Source organism: Chrysemys picta, chromosome 4 (genome assembly GCF_011386835.1).
Source record: "Chrysemys picta bellii isolate R12L10 chromosome 4, ASM1138683v2, whole genome shotgun sequence".
NCBI classification, from domain to species: domain Eukaryota; kingdom Metazoa; phylum Chordata; order Testudines; family Emydidae; genus Chrysemys; species Chrysemys picta.
Window position 1 is genome coordinate 147,615,374 of NC_088794.1, and position 23,407 is coordinate 147,638,780.

A 23,407-nucleotide genomic window follows, 5' to 3' on the forward strand; every position below is an offset into this window, starting at 1 on the left:
CTTGGCGGTCTCAATAAGGAGTGCTTATTCGTTCCTGGCTGCTGGCATGTTTGCAGCCACCAGATGCTCACAACACTGTTCACAGAAGCCCAGAGCTCCCCACTCCAGCAAATATCAAACCGTCTGCACTAAACTCCCAGCTCTGGTGGCTGCTGCTGGACTCTCCTCCCAGGCCCATGTGTGGCAGTCTCCTGGCAAAGGGTAAAGAGGCTGGGCTGGAAATCTTGTGCAGTAGTGACCTCCATGAGCACAGGCAACAGGAGAGGAGGAGCTCTGCCTGGATGACAGTGCTCTGTTAAAGTCCAGGTGTCAAAAAATATCATGGCTGAGGGCGGGGGAGATTGGGAGAGAGATGAAGAATCTGGGGGTGATCGCGGATCACAAATTGAATGAGTGAACAATGTGATGCAGCTGCAAAAAAGGCTAATATCATTCTGGGGTGTTTAACAGGAGTGTCCTATGTAAGGCCCAGGAGATGGCTCTTCCGCTCTACTCAGCACTGGTGAGGCTCAGCTGGAGGAGTGTGTCCAGATCTGGGCACCGCAATTTAGGAAAGATGTGAACAAATTAGAGAGTCCAAAGAAGAGCAACAAAAATGGCAAAAGGTTTAGAAAACCTGACCTGTGAGGAAAGGGTGGGAAAACTGGGCATGTTTAGTCTTGAGAAAAGAAGCCTGAGGGGGGGACCTGATAATCTTCAAACATGTCAAGGACTGTTATAAAGAGAAGGGTGATCAGTTATTCTCCATGTCCACTGGTGGTAGGACAAGAAGTCCCGGCCTTAATCTGCAGCAAGGGAGATCTCGGTTAGCTATTAGGAAAAACTTTCCAACTGTCAGGGTAGTTAAGCACTAAAATAGGCTTCTAAGGGAGTTTGTGGAGTTGCCATCGCAGGAAGCTTTTAAAAACAAGTTAGACGAACACCTGTCAGGGATGGTCTAGGTTTACTTGGTCCTGCTTCAGCACGGCGGGGGAGGGGGATTTGATGACCTATCAAGGTCCAATCTAGTCCTACATTCCTATGTTCCTATGAAGACTGGAGGGCTAGAGAAAGTCAAGGATACAGAGCAGGGTGGAGGAACAGCTGAGGCAGGAGGCAATAAGGCTAAAGAATAAAAGGCACAGTTCAGGAGGGGGAAGGGGCAAAGGAAAGAATTTAATACAAGGGCGAATTAAAACAATGGTCAAGGAGTGAAGAAAATAAAGTGAGAATGAAAGAGGAGAACAAGTAAAAGCAAGACCCAGCTACCCTGTGGTGACTGCAAGTGAAATGAGCTTAAACACCTCATCGCTCATGTGCAGATATGTAAATACCTGTAACAACGGTGTGCAGCCCCCTGGCTCCTGGCAAGCTGCTAGCACGGTCCTTGGTGGTGCAAAGATTGTCACACTGGCTTAGACCTCCAGGCACCAAGATCTGGAGAAATTCTGCTCCTGCTCTCTGTGGAAAAGGGAGGGAGAGATTCCCCACCTGTGCACACAACACCCTGCCTGCCGCCCACAGGCACACACAAGCACCTTTTACTGGTAAAGAGCCTGCTACTGGATTCTCCCTTCCGCCTTATTCCAGAGACCCTCAGCCTGAGGCAGGGCAAACAGTAGCTGCCACCATGTCTATTAGCATCTTAGCTTGGCAACCGTATTTGCGGGTTGCTGGGAGCACAACCTCTCCCATGGGCCACCCAAGCTCCTTCGTGCTTCTTCCTCTTCCCCCACTGTGGTGAGTAAGCCAGAGGCTAAGGGCTGGTCCACACTAACCCCCCAGTTCGAACTAAGATACGCAACTTCAGCTACGTGAATAACGTAGCTGAAGTCGAAGTATCTTAGTTTGAACTACAAGGTACTTAGCGCGGGTCCACACGCGGCAGGCAGGCTCCCCCGTCGACTCCGCGTACTCCTCTCGCGGAGCAGGAGTACCGGTGTCGACAGCGAGCACTTCCGGGATCGATTTATCGTGTCTAGACAAGACGCGATAAATCGATCCCAGAAGATCGATTGCTTACCGCCGAACCTGGAGGTAAGTATAGACGTACCCTAAGAGATGCCCCTCTCCGGAGGTGCCAAAAGGGAGCTCTGCTGCAGTTGTTCTCTGCCAGAAGAAGGGGCTCTTGAGTCGGGATGGAGGTTCCATATCCACACCACCCCCAGCACAGACTTTGCCAGGGATGCCTCTGCAAATTCAGGCCAGTCCTCTGACTTCAGAGCGCTTCAGACAGAGTGCTCCTCAGGGGTAAGTAAAGCAATTCCCCACCCCAGGCCAGCCTCTGTCTCTAAAAGGGAAAGCTCCAGGGTCTTCTCCCGTAGTTTGATCACCTGAGTGACTCGCCAGGAACGTGGCCTGCTAGTCAATTCTCCTGCCCAAGAGGAGGATCAGGGCAGTTACAAGATCTCCATCTTGCATTGCCTCCCCAGTGACGGATCACAGGATGAGCATCACGGAAGCACCAGACCTATGAGCTAAGCCCCAAGCGGTGCTAAGCTTTTTGATTTTTTTTTTCACCAGCACCATCCATCGTGCATCAAATCTACGCGTGTTCAAACCCCTTCAAAAGGGGGTGGCAATACCACGAGCAATTAGTGGCATGCGTGATCCGATAGATCTTGCTCTGGTAGATGCTGGATTAAATACCATGTGCAGTAAGGCCAGGTAGAGGAGGGCACTTAAGAGCGTGAATGTGGTATGTTAGTCCTAACCCTGATCCCGCTCTCTGCCTTTTTAGACCGTGAGCTCCCTGGGGCAGGGACTGTTGCTGCGTCCGTACGGCACCTGGATCTGGGCTGCATCTGCGACTGCGTGTGAAATAGTAACTAATCTGGAGAGGGGGAAAGCCAAAGTCATTGCGTAAGGAGGCCTGTTCCTGTCCATACGCTTGTCGGCGTTTGCTTTCCCTGAGTGTGAGGGGCGCTCTCGCTCTTGGCAAGCGTGTAACTGGAGGTACTGTGCAAAATACCGCTTCCTTGTAAGGCTTGTAGGCTGTTGAGCTTCCTCCGGTTAAACCCTGAATGCACGAATGGGGCCTGGAGGAATGAGGAAGCCTTTTAACAGCCAGCTCGGGCTGCAAGCGTAGCAAAGCAATGCCCTACAATGCATCAGCTAATACATTAAATATTAGCATTTTAGTGTGTCTATGGGAAACACACCAATCTGGGCATGCTGGACAGCCTGCTACAGCTGATTCTGGTCGGTCATCCTTCTCCCGTGTTATGTTGCTGTCAAGAGCCCCTGGCCAGTCCTTGGGGAACGGCCAAGGGCTTTACGCCTCATCATTTGTCTTCTGATTCCTCACCCACCCAGCTCAAATTCTCATGTCACTTACCTGTCCCGGTTGCCCCTCCTACAAGGGCCTATGTGTTTCCAGCTCAGCTGCATAAAAGCATTCCACCACACACTTCACACACAGCTGTGACTCCTAAGACCCCTGTTAAAATTAATTTATGCATGTGCATCTGCCTTGGCTAGAACTGTATCCTTCCCACCCATCCCCCCGCCAGCTGTTATGCTCTGGTTAAATCCTTCATTGCAAGCTCTCCGGACAAGACTGTTTTGTCGTGCAGTGCTTAGTAGAAGGGGGCGGGCCTGACCCCTAACTAAAGTGTTAGGTGCTACTGCAATGGAAATAACACTTGCCATAACAACAAAGGTGGCCCAGATTTTGTGTCATTTGCTGCCAAGCTTCCAATGACCTGCCATTGCAGATACACATGGTGGCATGCATCTTGGAACGGAAGGTGTTTTCCAAACTGGAATGAGAGCGAGAAGAACAACCTCGTCAGGTCATTCATTACCGGCCACCTAAACTGCCACAACTGTGCCTGGGACTTGCTGCCAGATTCCTTACGCCACCTGGCATTCAAAACCAGTTATCTTGTGTTGACAGCCTGTGGTATTTCACCTCCATCCCAGCCCATCAATGGATGTCTGATATTTCCACGCTGTAAAGAAAATGTTTTGATGAAAAGATTCAGTTACTCTTTGTTTCTGCCAGACCAATACAATACAGGCTTACATTTAAAAAAAAAAAAAGTGACCTCAACTCTCTGCAAAACAACTCACCGTAATTTTTTTACATGCTACGATTGTAACCTCCTGATATAATTATTTTTTGCAAGGACTTTTCAATATGACAATCTCCCTGGCATAAGTGCACCAAGTTCAATGCTAATTATATTTGTGTGAGGGAAAAAATGATCTACTTACAAGCCAGACTTAAAACGTTATGGGGTAAACATTACATTTTATCCTTTCAATTGGTGGCATAATGAAATTTAAATACAATGTTATTAGTATGATGAGTAAAGATCGGTGCAATGGAAGGGAAAATAATACTTCCTGATTAGGACAAAACTTATAGTTTACAAAATTATAAGAGGCTTTCACAATTATTATTATAGGACATTTACAAAATTAATGTATTCAGAGACTAGCTGGATTGCTATAGATTTATAATAAAAGATCTTGAGTACCTAGTAATATTGCACTATCATCTCCTCTGCATGCCATTTGGTCCAAGGAAGAATGCATCATAGTTATGAAGTCCATTCTCAAAACTAATTTCCTTAATACAGCAAAGTATTTGTTAAAGTGGAACCCATTTGATGGTTCCCAAAGCATGTGGTCTTTCCAATGGTTTCTTGATGCAATTGCATTTGCAGAACCACGCACTGTGGCATGTGGTAGGTTTCTTTTTTTGTTGGTCTTCAAAGGAAAAATACTTCTAAGTCAATAGAGGTTCCCTCTGGCAACAGCAAATCAACAAAATCAAAACCTGTGAAATGAGACCTCCCTCAGGAAAATGGGTATCAGAAATATTGGATTCTCTCACTGGACAGTGGAAAACTGGACTCTTCAGTATGTTTGATAGTTGGTTGGTCCTACACCGTCTTCTCCAAGTAACTGATCTGTAGGACTATGTATGATATATGTAAGCTGTGGCTTTGTTGTGCTGACAGGCACTCGCTCCATTGAATGCAACTACATAATTCGTCTTGATAGGTCTAGCAAACACATCTTCACTTGCACCGACTACTGATTAATAACACCTGGTTTTTCCATGTTAGCCTTCATGTGATTAACAAATTCATGTCTACGTTAAAAGGAAATCTCCCACTTCTTTCTCAACGCAAAGCAGTCAACCATTTGGACATGCAATCTTCATTTGTAGTTCATATTGGCACAAAAGTAAGTGGGGGAAAAACCCAAATACAGGGTGATGTTCAAATATGGTGGTCATTGGTACGGCACAAAACACTCAAAGAATTTATTCAAAGCTGCTGGAAAAAGTCCATCTCTGCCTGCACAGTTCCACTATCTTCATCTGAAATGAGCTAGTGTGTGAATTTGCAAAACTTGGCGGTTGTATAAATGCAAAGGAAAAGCAATAATAGAAATTATCCAGCTTTATTATCATTATGGTGGTGCCTAAAGGCTCTATCTGAGATCCATGCCGCACTGTGCTAGGTGCAATAAAACCAGTTCCGGCCCGAAGGAACTTCAATAAGGTGGGAGGAGAAACAAAGACAGGAAGTGACGTGTCCCAGGTTACACAGCAGCTTAGTGGCAGAGCTGGATCTCCTGACCCCTAATCCTGTGCTCTACCCACTACACGACACTGCCTCATTTCAAATGAAAGTAGTGTTTCTAATTTACTAGTTTTGACTCTAGATAGAGACACCCAGTCTCTAATGTTGTCCATTTACTAACTGAATTTCCTTGTCATTAAATGTACTAAAGAAGCTATCTCAATGAAGCTATCAAAGAAGCCAATTAAGCTAATAATTACCTCCCCATTGCAATCTTTTTTTTTTTGTTTGTTTAAATCTAAAACTGGGATTGCAGACGTGTCATTGAATAAACTCTATTGGCCAAAATAACACAAGCTGCAGCTGTTCCTTTTTTGCACAACTTTGGGATCCAAACTGGGATCACAAAACAAACATCAGAGAGATCTGATGGCTACACCAGCTGGGGGAAAAGCCTGGCTCAGAATGGAAAGATGATTCCAGTAAGCGTGTACGATGCAATCAAGCCAGACAGTAGGGGCATTGTGAGGAGCGAGCAGACAGGAAGCTCTATGAAAAGGCCACTCCACGATTAATCTGGAGGTTCTGCTGTCTGGCCACATATGGAGGCGGGAAGTGAGAGGAATAAATCAAGTGATCAGTGTGTGGTCCTGATGGAGCTTTGCTTCCTGCTCAATATGCAGACAGGATGTGCATTAGCAGATAGATACCACCATGCCCACCGATGAGAGAGGTGATTATTCTTGGAAAGGAGAGCCTGGTCCACTTTCCAAAACCCTCTGGGGATGGCAGTGAGGAGCCCCCTAGAAGTTCACTCTACTTTCTGAAGACGGCACAATTCTCTCACATGCCCATGGTCAGGAACTCCAGAGAGCTCCTTTGCTTCACCTTGCTGTAGGATGGCGCCTTCTTTTACCAGTACCCTGAGAGAAGATGTCTGGTGTTACATGGCTGTTTAAATCTGGAAGACAAAAGCAGAAGACAACCCAGTGATTGGCAGTTGATGCTAGACAAATTAGAAATACGGGCCAATTTTTTAACAGTGATAGGAATTAGCCATTGGCACAGATTACCAAGGGAGGTGGTAGGTCATCCATCAGAGGCAATCTTTAAATCAAGCTTTGTAAAAGACATGCTGTAGTTCAGCGTTACTTTTGGGGCCAGATTCAGGCAGACTTCTCCAGCCTGAATTATGCAGGAGGTTAGATTAGACAATGCAAGGTCCTTACAGGCGATGGATTTTTAAAATTGAAATATGGAATGATAAAGAGGGGAAAGGGATTTTCTGCTAGATACCAACATCTGACCTTTCTTAGATGCAGATATTAATAAAGGACAACTGTGCCATGTCTTATTAGTCAGCAGGACTTTCACAGGGAACTGCTGAGCATCTCTCTTTGGTACTATAGAGAACCTTCAGGAGCTAAGCTTTTTGAGGTCTTATTTTAAAAGGAAAAATTTAATTACTTTTCCTGTCGCTAACTAATCCCCAACTGATTTGTGTACAGCACTCTGGGGTCTCCCTGATCCTATCACCAAGCTGTAAAAAATATATTGTGAGGGAACCTTTTCTCCTGACTGACTGACTAACTCTGTGCCACCACTGCCATTCCCTGTGCTACAACAGCTACTCTGCCATTTGTGCTCACGCTCGCTCCATGAAAGTGTGTGTGTGTGAGAGAGAGAGAGAGAATCACCCTGCCAATTCGGAGTGGAGACGTAGGCTTATTGAGCCGTGAGGCAAGTTTGATTTTTAGTTTCAAGGGGGCAAGTACAAATATTTCCCCGGGGGAATGCAGCTACCAGATAAACCGTGTATAACAGAAAAGACCTGTGCAACTTTAATCACTGGGGTCTCTGCACCATAGTGAGTGGCACCAGCTGGTCTAGGTGTAATGTTGACTCACATGGGGCCACAGCAGTGGGGATCAAACCTGGGACCTCAATGCACAAGCTAAAAGGAGACACATGTCACTTAGCTCAGGCTGTAGCCGACTCATCACTCTCTAGCTAGCCGGCCTAGCCACTAGAGGGGGAGATGCACCACACGAAGCAGGAGGTTTCAGCCTCTCGCTAGGTGTAGACAAACCTCCCCAAGTTTCAGAGACTTCCAGAGCAAGTCCCTGCTTGCCGGCACAGCAGGGTTCGAACCTGGGGCCTCTGAAACTCAGTGCAGGAGCCTCTACTGCATGAGCTACAAGACACATGTCACGTAATTGTGGCAGGAGCAGGGCCATCAATCTCTCGCAGGCCTAGCCACCACTAGAGGGGGATGGAGTGCCGCTCTGAGCAAGCCAGGGTTTCATACCATATGGTATGTTTCAGAGAACAACCACAGACTTCTCTGCACTTACGGCCCATTTGACATTTTCGCTTTCGCTATTTCTCTGCCTCCTTCAGTTCCATTTTTCTGTGATTGAAACAGGCAGCACCTGCCCCAGATAAGTCAGGAACCCCGCTCAGTTTGGCTGACCTGTGGGGGCTGCACCACTGGAGGTGTCGTCTCCTTTCTCATAAAGGAGAGCAAACCATAAGAGTTGTACGTATCCAGCAAGGCTGCACTTGTACTCCAGAAAACACCGGCAGACTGCCAAATGACTTGGTTGCATTGCATTGGAAAAGCCTGGCTAATCGCTCCGAGACCTGTCCAGGAAAGCAACCACAGGAAGGAAGTTAAGCACATGCTTAAAGTAACGTAAGTGTTTAAGAATCATAACAAAATTTTCAAGGCAGTGGATATTTGTATGAATGACAAGAATGCCTAGAGTTAATGCTAACAAAACTACTGGAAGGAAGATTTTATGGAACCTCCATCGTTGGAGGTTGTAGTTTTTCTGGGCTAGAAGACCTCTTGAGGTCCTTTCCAGCCCTATGTTTCTGTGGTCTGGTCTACACTACAGACTTATATCAATATAACAACGTCACTCGGGTGTGAAAAATCCACACCCATGAGTGACATAGTTTTACTGAACTAACCCCTTGCCACGTAGATAGCACTATCTCGGTGGGAGAGCTTCTCCCATTGCCATAGCTACCATCTCTGGGGGAGTTGGATTAACTGCGCCGACAGGAGAAGCTCTCCCGTCGGAGTAGTAATGTCTTCAAAAGTGCTACAGCCGGGCAGCTTCACCCATACAGCGCTGTACGTGAAGACAAGCCCTAAGATTCTATACCTTGGGCAGCTGAGCGCAAACCAATCTCCATCAGAGGTCAGGATAAGACCTGTATGCAGGCCAGATAACCCCACATTTGCTCATGGGTGGTTTCTCCACCTTCTTGACAAGCATCTGCGACTGGCCATTGTCAGAAACGGGATGCTGGCTTAGATGGCTCCAGTCTGGTCGTTCCAATGTTCTTGTGGTTTGCTGGATCAGGGCCCAAGTTAGGAACATGATTTAAAAAAAAAAAAAAAAAGTTCAAAAATGGAGAATAAAAGGATGATTGCAAAAGCATGTAATATAAATGACCTTGTAAGTACAAAAGCAGAAGGGGTCAGTGAAGGGTCATGGGAAGGCAGACAGTGCTTTAAAAAAATAATCTTCGCTTTACAGGACAATGAGGAATGTTCGCCACAAACTGACAGCACATACATAGCTCCGTCCTGAGGGCAGGAAGAAGAAATACCAGTGGAAACGACTCATCCCAGAGTAGGGAATGATGAGAAATGATAAAGAAAGTGACAGAACCACCATTGGATTCTTTAGCAGAGGTACTTAGACTATCTCTGGAGGAGAGCTATTGATGCTGATATAATGCTTATGCTTAAGAATGTATTATTATTATTAATTTGTAGTATCATAGTGCCTAGGAGCCGAAGTCATGGACCATCCCCACTCTGTTAAGCACTGTACAACCAGAGCACAAAAAAGATTATTCTGCCCCAGACAATCTAAGACAAGAGACAACAGATGGACACAGACAAGTGAGAGAGAACTAGGAAACAATGAGACAGTGTAGCTCAGCAGGATGGACAGGGATCTCAGCCCACCTGCACCCTAATCACTGTCAAGTTTTTTTTAGCATCACATTAAAGGAGAGTTTGAAGGAGGAAGTTTTGTGGATGTTAATGCAGAGTTTCCTCCAGGCAAGAGGGGGCCTGAGGGTAGTCTAGACCTGGACACTGAAATGTCAGCCACTGGAAATGTGCAGAAGTCGCAAAATAGGGACAGAACTAAGAAGTTACAGTTGGGCTGAAGAAGATCGAGGAGCAGACGCCCAACATTGGGAGACTTTTTTTCTTTGAAACAGCTGCTGAGAAGAAACCATCAATGCACTTTGTCTTGACTTTAGGGAAGCAATAGATAAAATATGGAATGAAACCCTAATCTCAAGAGCCAGGGAGTTTGGTGTGGGGTGGACCTGGAGCAACCTTGGGCACAGAAGACCTGTGAGTGGAAATAGAATGAATGGGAGGTAATTAGCAGTATTATGGCCCAGTAACTTGCAAGATAGCGTATGAAGGGGTGACCAAATGCACCCTTGTATGCACACCCTCCACACCATTGTAATAATCTTTGTACAAGATGTCCCTTGTTAAGGTATCATGTGAAAACTAATAACTCATTGGTCAGTAATATCATGATGAAAGGTATGCAGCAACATTGTATGTAAAGTTATGAATTCCCCTGACTGATGTTGGTGGCATATGTTCAAACCCATGTTAAACAAAAGTGTGTGTGTTTACTTACCTCAAGTTACATATAGGTTGTAAACAGAGTCCTCAGACAGCAAAAGGGGGAAGACGGGAGACCAGGAAAATGTGCATTTCAGCAAACAGAGGTGAGAAGAAACAGCGTACAGCCTCTTTCGCTACCAGACCCCATGTCTCCATCCTCATAGCTGGAAGGACCTTTCTCTAGGGATAACCCTCAGGGAAATGCATTTCAAAAGGTGACTGAACTGTAAAAGAAAGGGGCAAAAACATGGTCTCTCCCTCTCCATCGCTCTCTTTGTCACCTAAGAGGACAAAAGAAGCAGCCATTGGACTTTGGGAACACGTCTTGGCCTAAGAGTTTGGTCAGCCATGTTACTGGAACCCTCTGGTAAGGGACTTCCTTGAACCAAGTCTAGTTTGTGACGTTCAGGAGGCGTTCTATCTTTAGTTCTCTTGTAACCATTTCTGACTTTAAAGCCTTGTACTCACGTGACACCTCTCTCTTTGTAGTTAAATACACTTTTTATTCTTTAATCAAAACAAGTCCAGTGCTGTTTTAAACTGAACAGTGTGAGTAATTTCCCTTCAAAGTAGCAGACTGTTGTGTATCGATTCCCTTAAAGAACTGTCCAGGAGAGGGCTGGACAGTGCAGAACACACGTTTTTGGGGGGAAATCCAGAACTGGGCGTGTGTTGGGGGTCACCCTGCAAGTAGTAACCAAGGCTGCTGGAAGCAGAGTGTGACGGGGGGTTGCTGACAGGTAGTTGGGTCAGAGTTGCTGGCCCAGGGCTGTGGCTATGTACAGACACTCCAGGTGTGCCCGGGTTGCTGTTTGACTGGTTGTGAGTGGCCCAGGTAGGAGCTACAGCAGCAAAGCATTGTGAGGCGCCCAAAGTTGCAAGGTAAGCGATGCCCCAACCCCTCACTGGTTTGGGTTGCACCCTGGAATGTCTGAGGAGGAAGGTGCTAAAAGGTGCTGATGAGGATGGGGACAATCAGTCTGAAGGAACCGGTCATGTGGCTCGAGAAAGAGCCTGGAAAAATAAGCAACTTGGCTGTTCAGTGTTTGTGGGAGAAGAGAACAAGTGGGTAGTGGAGTGTCACGTTCTTGGCAGAGCCATGACAGAAGTCAATAGGATAACGGGACAGACAGTCAAGGCGGGGCTAAATTGCGGAGGGCTTCAGAGGTTAGGACCAGCAGTTTATCATAGAAGAGGGAGGGATGTGAGGGGGAGGGGAAGGCAGCCATTTCTAGTCTACACCCATGCCACTCTATGGGGGGAACCCCAGCATACACAATGCTCGTGGGACAGCCACTGAGCCTAGGCCTGGCTGCTGTCGAGGACCTCCCCATGCATCGCCTAATTAGTCAGGAGCCAAAGGAGAGGATTCCCCCAAAACACCTATCCATGTAGCCAACCTTCTTCTCTTTCCTGTCTAATGTCCTGGCGATAGCTAACGATTCTGGACAGATGGGTTCTGGGGCCCCCATCCCATGCAGCAGAATAGTTTGAAATGCATTTTTTTGTTGTTGTTGTTGTTTGTTTAAAATATATAATGACGACTAACGGCCAGAATTGTCATTAGTGGCCACTGAGTTCAGAAGCCTCCATTTTTGGGTGCTGACCTTTGGCCTGATTTTTCTGGAGGGGCCGAGCACCTTGGGCTCAAGGTGGGCACCCCAAATCAGAGAACGTCAGTGGTGGTTTTTAAAGCAATTAAACGGAGGGTTCTCAGGGACGGCAGGACCGTACGCGTTGGTGATAGATGGAAGAACCAAAAGCCATTGGCCAAGATGGGTGCATAACGTTAGATTGATAGATTCGTGCAGAGTCGTGGAAATGCAGAGCTTGAAGGGACCTTGAGAAGGCAGCTAGTTTGTCACCCCATACTAAGGCAGGTAAAGACAGCATGATCTCTTCTTATGTAGTCATGGATAGGGCACTGGACTGGGAATCAGGTGACCTGGGTTCTATTCCCCAGTCTAGCTCTGATTTGCTGTGTGATCTTGGGCACATCTCTTCATTTCCATCTGCCTCTGTTTTCCCGTCACACTTTGCCTCTTTGGGGCGGAGATTGTCTCTTTGTATGTGTTTGTACAGGGCCTAGCATACTGAGCTTCTGCTAGGAGTTAAAGTCGTCTATAGTTGCTACTGCAATAGCTATAACAATAGTCCATTCTCTAGAGGAGAGAAATATGGGGCAGAAACAGTGCCAGCTCCAAAGATGAACCAAACAAAATAAGAATTCATATACATGTGCCCAAGCCAGCCTGTGGGGTGTTTTTTGCCATGTGACTGTCTGAGCCAGGCAATCACCTTGCATTAAAAAAGAAAAAAATTGCTAATGGGAACAGGCTGCCTGAGTGCAAAACCACTTTGCTTAATGCAAGGGGTGGGGGGAGGAGTTGTATGGTTGTCTGCTGGCTGGGTCATCTAAAATTCATATAGCTTTTTAAGCCTGAAGTAATTTAATAGCCAGCAGATGGGAGATTCACATGCCCTTTTAAGCAAGGAATTGCACAGCGTTCTACCGGCCCTTCATAGGCCAAAATGAATGAATAATTAACAGTGCAAAGAGCAAGTGCTGGTGTGAAGTGCAAGGCTCTGTAGCCCGAGTTATCTCATGCTATAGCATAATGCTGAGTATGTCACACGTTATCACCACGGAGGAAAATGGCGTTGCCGGCTGACACTTAATGATCCAGAAGACTGTATTTAGAGATCACGACATAACTCCTTTCACCACTGCTCTGAGGCCCACGTGCAGATTCCAGTGCTGTTGAGATGCTGTGTCGGGCTGGCTGGCAGAGGAGACACGCTGCTGGTGAAATCCCCATCGTTTGCCAGAATAACATTCTTGGCTTCAGCAAAGCTTAAGAATCAAGACGCAGCTACTGTCTGCACAGACTAAACCTAGCCAGCGTGGGACACAGTCCAAACAGGGGAGCCCTCAGGGCTGATGGGTCACGACATGGAGTCTGTTGGAATGAACGGGACTGCGCTAAAGCAATCCTCTCTCTAGTCGCTAGCCCTCACAGTACAGGGAAAGCATCAAATTTGCAAGCAATATAATTAAATTTGGGTCTGCAAGAAGGGAGGGTCATCATAATGAGAGACCTCTGCTTGGACCTTGGCATGCCCAAGGAGGACTTTGCTTCAAATTTCTCTTGCTATTTGGACCACCTCAACCTTCCAAGAAACTTATCTCTGAGCTAAGCAACAGAGGGTCCTGTGGCACCTTTGAGACTAACAGAAGTACTGGGAGCATAAGCTTTCGTGGGTAAGAACCTCACTTCTTCAGATGCAAGACTCTTGCATCTGAAGAAGTGAGGTTCTTACCCACGAAAGCTTATGCTCCCAGTACTTCTGTTAGTCTCAAAGGTGCCACAGGACCCTCTGTTGCTTTTTACAGATTCAGACTAACACGGCTACCCCTCTGATCTCTGAGCTAGTAACCCCTTCTCATAGTTACTCAAGGTTCTGGGGCATTTTGATGCTGAATCCTATTGTTTTCCAGAGATTTTCTGGATCCTGTGACAGCCATCGGCGTTACCCAGCTGCAGAGCATGCTCCCAAAGGATTCACTTGTTGGAAGAAGTCTTTTAGAATGGATCTGGATTTGGGGGGGATGTGGTGCTATGGGCGCACAATTACTCAGTGGGGTTTGGTGATCGAGCAACTCAGGTTCCATGGCCCAGCTCTTCAAAAGTGTATTTGGGCACCTAACTCCAAAATCAGTGGGAGTTAGGCACTTAAATACTTCTGAGGAGCTGGGCCCATATGGCTATGTGGCCCCCAACATTTCAGCTCACCCTTGGACGCTCCTGGATCCAGCTTGTTATCAGGAGCTCCTGAGAATGAACTGACCAAGTGTTGAGTGGATGAGACTTTTGAGGACGTGTCAGGGCGGTAGAGAGAGACTCCAGACCCAATTATAACTCACTAAGCAAGAGAAGCTATTCGCTCCCCTATGCTTCTGTATGGCTCCGTTTCATTCATGTTTTCTATTGTATGTTTCCTCACCCATTATCTGCATCCCAGAAGCTAGCATTCAAGAGTTCCTTGGTGGCCACCTCCTAAGAGACATCGTAATTGCACCTAAGCCTTGTGGGTGTCTCTCTCTGAGCCCAGCAAACCAGCAGGCGTGGTTTTGGAACACAAGGCCTAGTGCAACTTTTGCCTGACCCCCACTGCAAACTGGAAGAGAGTGTGCCAAGAAGGGTTCAAACTGGGGGCCCTGCTGGGTTTAAGGCTGAGTTTTAGGGCCAGCTCTGCCCAAACACACCATATAAAGGCGTCTGTGGCATATTTTGCAACTAAGCTTTGCACAAAATCCCACCGAAAGTCGACATGTAAAACAGTGGTGACGCTCATTTTACGATGTAGTACAGTAGTACTTTGTATTTACATGGAACCTTTCACCCCAGGATCTCCCCGCACTTTGCAAAGAAGGGGTATATCTGGGGTATAGATTAGGCAACTGAGGCAGAGAGAGGTCAAGTGAGATGCCCAAAGTGAGTGGCAAAGCTGGGTCTCCACGTCTCAGCCTGGGTCTCCAACTTCCCATGGCCATTCTCTAACAAGTAGCCCTCTGATTCCTCTTAAACCGCCACTGTGTCTTCCTGAGCGATCGAGGGCCCTGTGGCTGCACGTGCAAAACTTTCTTTTAACTCTGTTGTGATAAATTGAGAGATGGGGGGGGGGGGAGCGCCACTCGACAAAACAGAAAAGGAAAGGATAGTCCTTTCCACATGATAAACGACTGCTTTCTATATTCATCACAGTAATCTTCAAGAGGGTCATAATTTACTGAACCTGAACAATTGCAGAGAGAACTGTCGTTTCCTGTTACATATCTGAAAGTAACTTACAGCAAATCAGCGGCCTGCGATCAGCACTGACATTGACCATATCCTCTTGCCCAGCGGTAATCCCCATAGCAGCAGGAAATGCAAGAATGATTTGCTTGGAAATCCCTGATCCAAGACTTTGGTGTGACCATTTAGGGCTCAGCTTTGGCTCTTCAAAGCAGAGGTGCACAGGGTTGAACTGTCCGAAGGTCAGACCTCAACTGCTATTTTGAAGGTGTATCTCTGGCAGGGGTTGGGGGCCCTCACTCTGTGGGGGCCTTTTGCGACATGGTGCCTGGTGCGACGCCATCAACCATGCTCACTCTGGCTGGCACAATGGTCCTTGGTACAATGTGTTTGATGATGATGACTCTGTTCCAGGAGGCATTCAGCTCCTAGCCCTGAGAGTGGAGTTAGCCGTTCTGACCCATCTCGGTGATTTAACAGGGCCTGAGGAAATGTCTTGACATTGGCCGGACAATGTTTCAGGAAGAATGATTGGAAAGCCCTTTATTTCTCCCCCGCCAGCTTTGCTGCCCAGCTCAATGAGTGGTGTCCTCTGAGGAGCAGTTAGTGATGAATTGGGTAACACTAGCATACAATAAAGCCAAGCCGCGCCAACGGGATGAGTCAGCTAAACATGAAAGAGCCTGAGCTATGTTCTCTCCAGGTTCGGTACTTTCCATCTTTAGACCCAAGAAAGAACTACTGGGTGACTTTAGCAAACCTCTCAAACATGTCTCATGAAACCACAGCTTTCAACTCCTTCATGCTGCTTGGGTATTGACTGAAATCTTCCATCACTGAATCTTTCCACCGACATAGTGATTTCTTCCCTGTGTGCTCGGTCAGATGTCTTCTGTTTCTCAATGAATAATGGTCTGGTCTGAATCTGGATTTAATGAGGTTTACCTTTTGGTTAAAAGGAAAAAAAAAAAAAAGATAGCACTGATACCAGCGCTGAAGTCTTCAGGTTTATGACACTGTTTTTCTAAAGTAGATTAGAAATACCATAGAAAGATGTAATCTATATGAGATGCACCTCTTAACCTTCTCCAGTTCCATCATGCTTGACTTGGACTCTGCATTTTTCTCCTTCAGGTCGTGAACTCATTAGGTAAGTGAAAAGCCTGTAATTCCACTCCCAGGCTCTCACACTAGGTAGCAATTTGAAAACGTGCTGACAGTTGCCGTTAATCAGGCTAGGGGTTCCATCAGGCCCGTGCTGAGCTCCTCCTGGGAAGTCCTGAGTGTCTGGGGCTTGAGTGCTAGGGAGGTATGCTGGATCAGGCCACAAATATCTGCTTTTCCCATTGATTGAAGTCCAAGGCAAACAGGAAAATTGAAGTCAGGAATGAGTCTCTGAGAACTGTACAGTATCAGATACTGTCATTGTCATGGAGTGTTCCAGTTCAGGGCGACAGAATTCATCCCACAAACAAAAGTATACACAAAATTAAATTATCCTTTTTAGTGTCCATGCAGGTTGCCAGATCATGGTTGGTTTCCTTGCTTTGACAGCAGTAGAATCAGGAAGACGTGGATTGGTGTGAAGCTTTAATCTGTTTCTCATGTCAGGTAATGTTGCGTTAGACTAGAAATCAAAGAGCGACCCCCTCAGCTCTCAACAATACATTGCTCTGCTTGAGGTGCAATGATGAGCTTGGAAAGATTTTCAGATGGTGGCCGCGAACCTGCCTAGTTACGTTAAACTGGGCTGAGCCGTAGCCATGCGTGTGTGTTCCTTAAGGATACATTGTTTTGGAATATGCTGCATGTATTTATTTTAATTTGCTTTACTGTGGCATCTAGCTACTATAGTGATAAATGATCTACAAGTAGCTATGACTGATGGTTTTTTAAATGCATAAAATAAAGCATTACAAGAACATTCCCCATTCCCATTTTTCCCTTTAAACACCCTATAAAGTATAACATAGTGTAGTGCAGACAAATGTATTCCCCCATTTTCAGTGGCATCACAGACAGCCCTTCTCAACTTGCTGCATCCATCCAGCTGCTCAAGGCATTTCAGGAGTCTCCCCCTAAAACTACTACTTCTATTTGCTTAACCACCTCAGGTGATTTTCATACTGGTAGAACACAACTGAGGCCTTTTCCCAGGGTATTTTCAAGGACGGGCGTCTGCACACAGCCTGCAATGCACTAAGGAGGCATTTCACATGTTACGCTTGGAAAACCTCTCACTAGCAATTGTATCCCCTAGTAGGTACACATGAATGTACCCCAGGGAAAGCAGTATTGCTAGAACTGGTTGGTTCCTAATTTTTCAATCTGGCGAGAAGTTTGGGGCATTTTTTATTTTTATGATTTTTGGTCAACATTTGAAATGTTGGAATTTAAAAAAAAAAAAAATTTCAAAGGTGCCCAAGTGATTTAGGAACCCTGAGTGCCCAAGTCACTTGGCTGCTTTTGAAAATATTATCCCCAATCTATAGTTGGTTGAAAAACCTCTTTGAAATTAAATTTCCCTTTAGTTGTATATGGAGATATACCTGTCTCATAGAACTGGAAGGGACCTTGAAGGATCATCAAGTCCAGTCCCCTGCCTTCACAGCAGGACCAAGTACTGTCCCTGACAGATTTTTGCCCCAGCTCCTGAAGTGGCCCCCTCAAGGATTGAATTCACAACCTTGAGGTTTAGCAGGCCAAGGCTCAAACCACTGAGCTATCCCGCCCCCTCAACATGTCTTTGACAACGTTCCCATTTGTGGTAATGAAATTCAAAATAGTGGCACAATTCTTCATTGACATTTTCTGGAAATTCAAAAAGTTCTGACCTGCTTTAAAAATTGTACTTAGAAAATGAAAGCCAGAATAATTCCTTCCTTGGCCTGCTGTCCCCAAATGCAGAGGCCACAAAGGTGTTTTCTCTGGTTACGGAGGCAACAACATTGATAACTCTCTTCAGCATTTCACCTCACACAAAGAAGCGTCAGCGTCCCGACAGCCTTTCTTGGACTGTGCTGCAACGTCTGATTTAACAGGCCAGATGGATGGGAAGTCTCCGACATGAGCATTCACACTCCCCCTTGGCCTAGAAATGAGCATCTCGCTCAGATGGGAATGTTGCTCTTTCCTGGGTTTGTCAGCAGATGGTTTGCCCCAAAAAACAAGCTGTGGTTTTATTTCCTGTACGAAAATGAAAATAAATAAATAAGAACATCCTGCGTGATAGAAATGTTACTTACCCTGGCTGTGTGATTGCCAGCCTCTGGGATATGTGCTGGAAATCACGCTCTTGTTCCTAGCTCCGTGAAATGTACTGAGGCAGACATCAGTGCCTTCAAAGGACAGATGCAGGAATACACCGGGTGGGAGACTTTTCAAAAGAACAAAGAGGAAGTCAGTGCCCGGTCCCCATTGACTTCCAGTAGGAATTGGATGCCAGGCTGCCCTTTGTGCCTTTGAAAGTCTATCGCCTCAAACTGTTTGTTTACCACCTGCTCACTTTGTGCAACAGAGGCTGGCTGCATACTCACACGGAAGGACATAGTACTCTTACCTTCACTCCGATCCTGGAGCAGAGCCATTGCTTTCCATTGTTGTTGTTCTTTAAGATTTATATTGATGTGCCACCTACTGCCAACTGGCTGGTGGCACCATTGTCCTAGGAGCTGCACATCTGCAAGATGTATGTATAGTAAATGACCTGCCCCGAACGTAAGAACGGCCATACTGGGTCAGACCAAAAGTCCATCTAGCCCAGTATCCTGTCTTCTGACAGTGGCCAATGCCAGGTGCCCCAGAGGGAATGAACAGAACAGGCAATCATCAAGTGATCCATCCCCTGTCGCTCATTCCCAGCTTCTGGCAAACAGGCTAGGGACACCATCCCTGCCAATCCTGGCTAATAGGCATCATGGAGCTATCCTCCATAATTTCTCTAGCTCTTTTTTTAACCCTGTTATAGTCTTGGCCAGGGGTGACAGTAACTTACCGGGGGGGTGCTGAACTGGAAGAGGCAGGGCCTTTAAGTCATCGCCAGGGCCCCGCTGCTGCTACCCCAGGGCTCCAGCAGTGGGGCTTGGGTGGTGATTTAAAGGTGGGCTCCAGCTGCCGCTACCACCTCGGGCCCTTTAAATAGTCCCCGGAGCCCTGCTGCCGGAGCCCTGGGGTAGCGGCGGCAGTGCTCCGGCGGCAAGTTAAAGGGCCTGGGGCGGTAGTGATGGCTGAGGCCCTGGCCCTTTAAATCGCCACCTGAGCCCCACCACCGCTACCCCAGGGCTCCGGCAGGCTCCAGGGATGATTTAAAGGGCACGGGGCGGTAGCGGCTACTGGAGCCCCCGACCCTTTAAATAGCCACTGGAGCCCTGCCGCCGCTTCCCCAGGGCTCTGGGGACAATTTAAAGGGCCTGGGGCGGTAGCGGCTACTGGAGCCCCGGACCCTTTAAATCGCTGCCTGAGCCCCGTTGCCACTTCCCCAGGGCTCCAGCAGCAGGGCTCTAGCAGCAATTTAAAAGGCTCAGGGCTCCAGCCGCTGCTGGGAACCCCAGGCCCTTTAAATTGCCCCCAGGGGACGCCGATCTGCTCCAGTACGGCGCATGGGCTCTTGCTGGTACGCCGTACTGGGGTGTCCTGGCTTACTTTCACCTCTGGTCTTGGCCTTCACAACTGTGAAGAGCTTACAGCGTAAAAGCCAAGACATAATAGGTGGCTACAGCATGCATGTCAGCTGGGACAGGAAGAGGGGCTAACACAAATAGTGAAACATGTGCCGCTCTTATGCAAATCCTGCCTTATGACTAAACCCCTGAGATAAACATCCGGCAGCTCATTCAGTAACGGGCGGGCAATCACAGCAGGCAGTAACAGGCGGCAGCATCTACTGGCTGGGAATAGGGCAGGGAAGTTGAAATCTGCGAATAGCTCTCACCCACAGGAAGAGTATTGAAGGACCACAGAGCTATAGTTCTAGATCTATCCTATGGGATGTTTTGAAAGGATCAGTCCCATGTCCCTTCAAGTCAACGGGCAGATTTCCTTGATTTCAGGGAATTGAAACAGTGACTGTAAAACTCAAGCAGGTTTTAAAGGAGTTCGCACTGATGCTCCAGCCCTCCTACAGGCTCATTGGTTTTAATAGCACACTGTGCAGAATTAAGCATTGCAAGGACTGCTCGGCTACACGCTGGCAATGCTGTGCTTGGCTGCAAGCAATCCCTCAGCGCTGAGCGGCAGTATTCTCAGGGCTAGCCTGAAGGCTTGAACAGCGGGAGGGCAGAATTGCACCTGGAACATCGGCAGGCAAGTGACCAAGATTCTGCCCTAGAAAGGACTTCGATGGTGGGCCGCTGGTTGGAGCATCGGTTTCCCCAGGTACTCACAGGGTGCGCAACGAGAACGCTAGTCCATTGGCCACACAGACCTCTTTGGCCACTCAAGAGTGTGACTGTAAACCAGGCCAGTTGGGGTCACAGGGAGCGACACGTGAAGGGGAGAGAACATAAGAACGGCCATACTGGGTCAGACCAAAGGTCCATCTGGCCCAGTATCCTGCCTTCTGACAGTGGCCAATGCCAGGTGCCCCAGAGAGAATGAACAGAACAGGTAATCATCAAGTGATCCATTCCCTGTAACCCATTCCCAGAGCATGGGGAGAGACTGCTAAGTACCCTGTCCTCCTGTCCCTTATCCTGCCCTGTGCATTGGATGGGAGCCAGGGCCATTAACCTACCTTGGACCAGGTAGCATAGGGTTGGAACACAATCCCCCTCAGATAAAGGCATGAGGTGTCCATGTGATAGGAGGTCATGTGACAGTTTTATGACCAGCTGTGACTGAAATGCTTGTGCAACATAGGCATTGTGAGGTATCATTTAAAAACTAAGAGCCCCCTGATCATCAATATTCTGGTGTGATGTATGGAGGAAATGCATATTAAGAGTTATGAACATAAGCTGAAGTTATCACTACAATGGGTGTACAAGTCTGGGGAGGGGATAAATCGGTTTCTCAAAGACCAAGGACAAGCTGATGCCTCCAGCCAGGTGTCACCCAAGTTGATTGGCCATCACCTGTCACATGGGCATTCTTTGTCAAGTGAGATGGATCTGCATTTTAGCAAACAACAGCCTTGAACTTCTTTCACCAAGAGACTCCATGTCTCTGTCCTCCCAGCTGGAATAAGGTTTATCTAGGGGAAACCCTCAGGAAAATGCAATACAAAGGACTATAAAAGTGAAGGGCAAAAACACCCCAATTCATCTCTTTCTCATTCACCTAAGAAGACAAAGGAACCAGCCTTTTGACTTTGGGGGGAGATCCTGACCTGAGAAGTTGGGAACCTGTGCTAAGGATTTTACCTTGAACCCAGTCTAGCTTGTTCAGTTTTGGCTGCTAGGAAGCATTTTATCTTTATTTCCCTTGTAACCATTTCTGACTTTAATACCTTATACCTGTACTCACTTAAAACCTGTCCCTTTGTAGTTAAATATACTGGTTTTATTTTTAATCTAAATTAGTCCAGCGCTGTGTTTAAACTGAACTGTTTGGTCACTCCAGTTAAAGCAGCAAACTGTTCAATAGTGACCCTTTAATCTCAGAATCCAGGAGAGGGCTGGGCAGTGCCTAACACACATTAGTGGGAAAATTTGGGACAGGAAGTGTGTTGGGGGTCACCCTGCAAGTAGTAACCAAGGCTACTGGAAGCAGAGTGCGCTGCTGGCAGGGGTCAGAGTTACTGGACCAGGGCTGCAGCAATAAACAGACACCCAAGGTGTGACCTGTAGGCTGGTTGTGAGCGGCCCAGGTTGGGAGCTACAGTGGCAAAGCGTTGTGAGGCACCCAAGGTTTCAGGGCAGGCGGTGACAACCCCTCAGTGGGCTGGATTGGCACCCCGGAATGTGATAGTAGGGGTCTATGATGGGGATGCCTGTGATAGCAGGGGATCAGCCCTGATGACCTAGGAGGTCCGTTTGAGTCGTGCAGCCCATGTGCCTGGGAATGGCTTCACAGCACAGTTCACAGGAGCCCTCTGGATACTGGCGCGCTCACTCAGCAATTGACTTTAACCCAGCCAGGACCACAAAACCCACAGCCAGCCAGCAGCAGCAGCAAGGAAGCCTGTTGCTATCCAGGCTGTCTCTGAAACATTTGATCCTTCCCCTGATCACAGGCATTGGCAGGAGAACGAAAGGTGTGAGTGCGGTTTGGGTCTCATCGTGGGTTGATACTCACGGCCAAAGCGGCGGGATGGGGATGGGGCCTAGGATGTGCCACAAAGTTCCCTTCAGCCAGGTTCCCATTGCTGCTCATCCCTAGTGCTTATCTAGCGCTTTTCAGCTGTAGGTCTCCAAGTGCTTTAGAAAGGTCAGTCTCATGTTCCCCATTTTACAGCTGGGGAAGCTGCCCCTGAGCTGTGGGTGCTGTGGGGAGTCAGAGAGGAAGCACTAGGGGAGTGGCCTCCACATCCTACAGATGCCAGAGAACCACAGGGAAAAGAGAAACTGACCCCACTGCCTCTGTCTGAGGCTGGCCAGTCTCCCCTACCACCAGCACCGTGGACCTCACCTGATCTGTGTTATACCGACGTCGGCAGGGAACGACCGACTCGATCACGCTCGTTTTCCAGGAAATTAGCCGACAGGCGAAACACATTTGTAAGCAGTGGCGCAGGAACACTTTTTCGAACGGGGGTGCCGCGCCCCCCCACACACAAACCCCTGTCCACACCCCACTCCTCACCCCTTGAGCTGGGGCCGGGAGCAGGGCCCTGGCTCTGGGAGGGCGGGACGCGGACAGAGGCAAAAGGACTGAGACTGGGGCCACAGCTGGGGGCGAGGACGGAGCCCCAGGCGTGGGGCTGGCAGCCAGGATCCCACATGTGGGGCTGGGAGCAGAGCTCTGGGCACAGGGCCAGCAGCCGGGACCCCGGGCGCGAGGCTGGGAGCAAAGCCCCGCATAAAACCGGGTGGTGCTGCCACCGCGCCCGCCCCCCTAGTTCCCAGGCCTATATTTGAGGCCTCCATCAAACTTTTCACTGTCCCCATCAATGCTGCCGAACTCTTCCTCTTACCGGCTCTGTGACGTCCTTCCCCGGCCCTCGCCACAACGCCAAAGGGACTCCACACACCGTGGGGCAGACCATCAACTGGTGTAAATCGAGGTCACTCCATTGCATTCGTGCCAATTTGCATCAGCTGAGGATTTGGCCGAATGTGTCTGAACGACTTTCTGCCTGGTTGCCTGTTAGTATTATCTGCAGGCAGCCCGGCCATGCTTAATAAACAGTGAGGGCATGTTATCAGGGAAGCAGTCAGGACACGGGGGCGGGGGGTGTTTGACGAACAACAGACTCATCGGCCTCCATCCTGAGCTGCGTGGTACAAGCTGCAGCGCCAGCAGAAGCATGTCTGAGT

General features: G+C 47.9%; 1 long non-coding RNA gene across 4 annotated transcripts; it reads right to left on the bottom strand.

The window, feature by feature from the left end:
• Positions 1–533: 533 nt before the first annotated feature.
• Positions 534–23,407, bottom strand: LOC103306116 (uncharacterized). Of its 4 annotated transcripts, XR_010600833.1 has the most exons (6): positions 23,065–23,402; positions 17,828–18,179; positions 10,208–10,418; positions 7,993–8,162; positions 4,464–6,480; positions 534–3,932 (listed from the first exon to the last, which is right to left on the bottom strand). It is a non-coding gene; the product is annotated as an uncharacterized LOC103306116 (long non-coding RNA). The 4 variants fall into 4 exon arrangements; XR_006172431.2 differs by lacking the exon at positions 534–3,932 and having other exon boundaries at positions 4,024–6,480; positions 23,065–23,407; XR_010600832.1 differs by lacking the exons at positions 534–3,932; positions 7,993–8,162 and having other exon boundaries at positions 4,024–6,480; positions 23,065–23,407.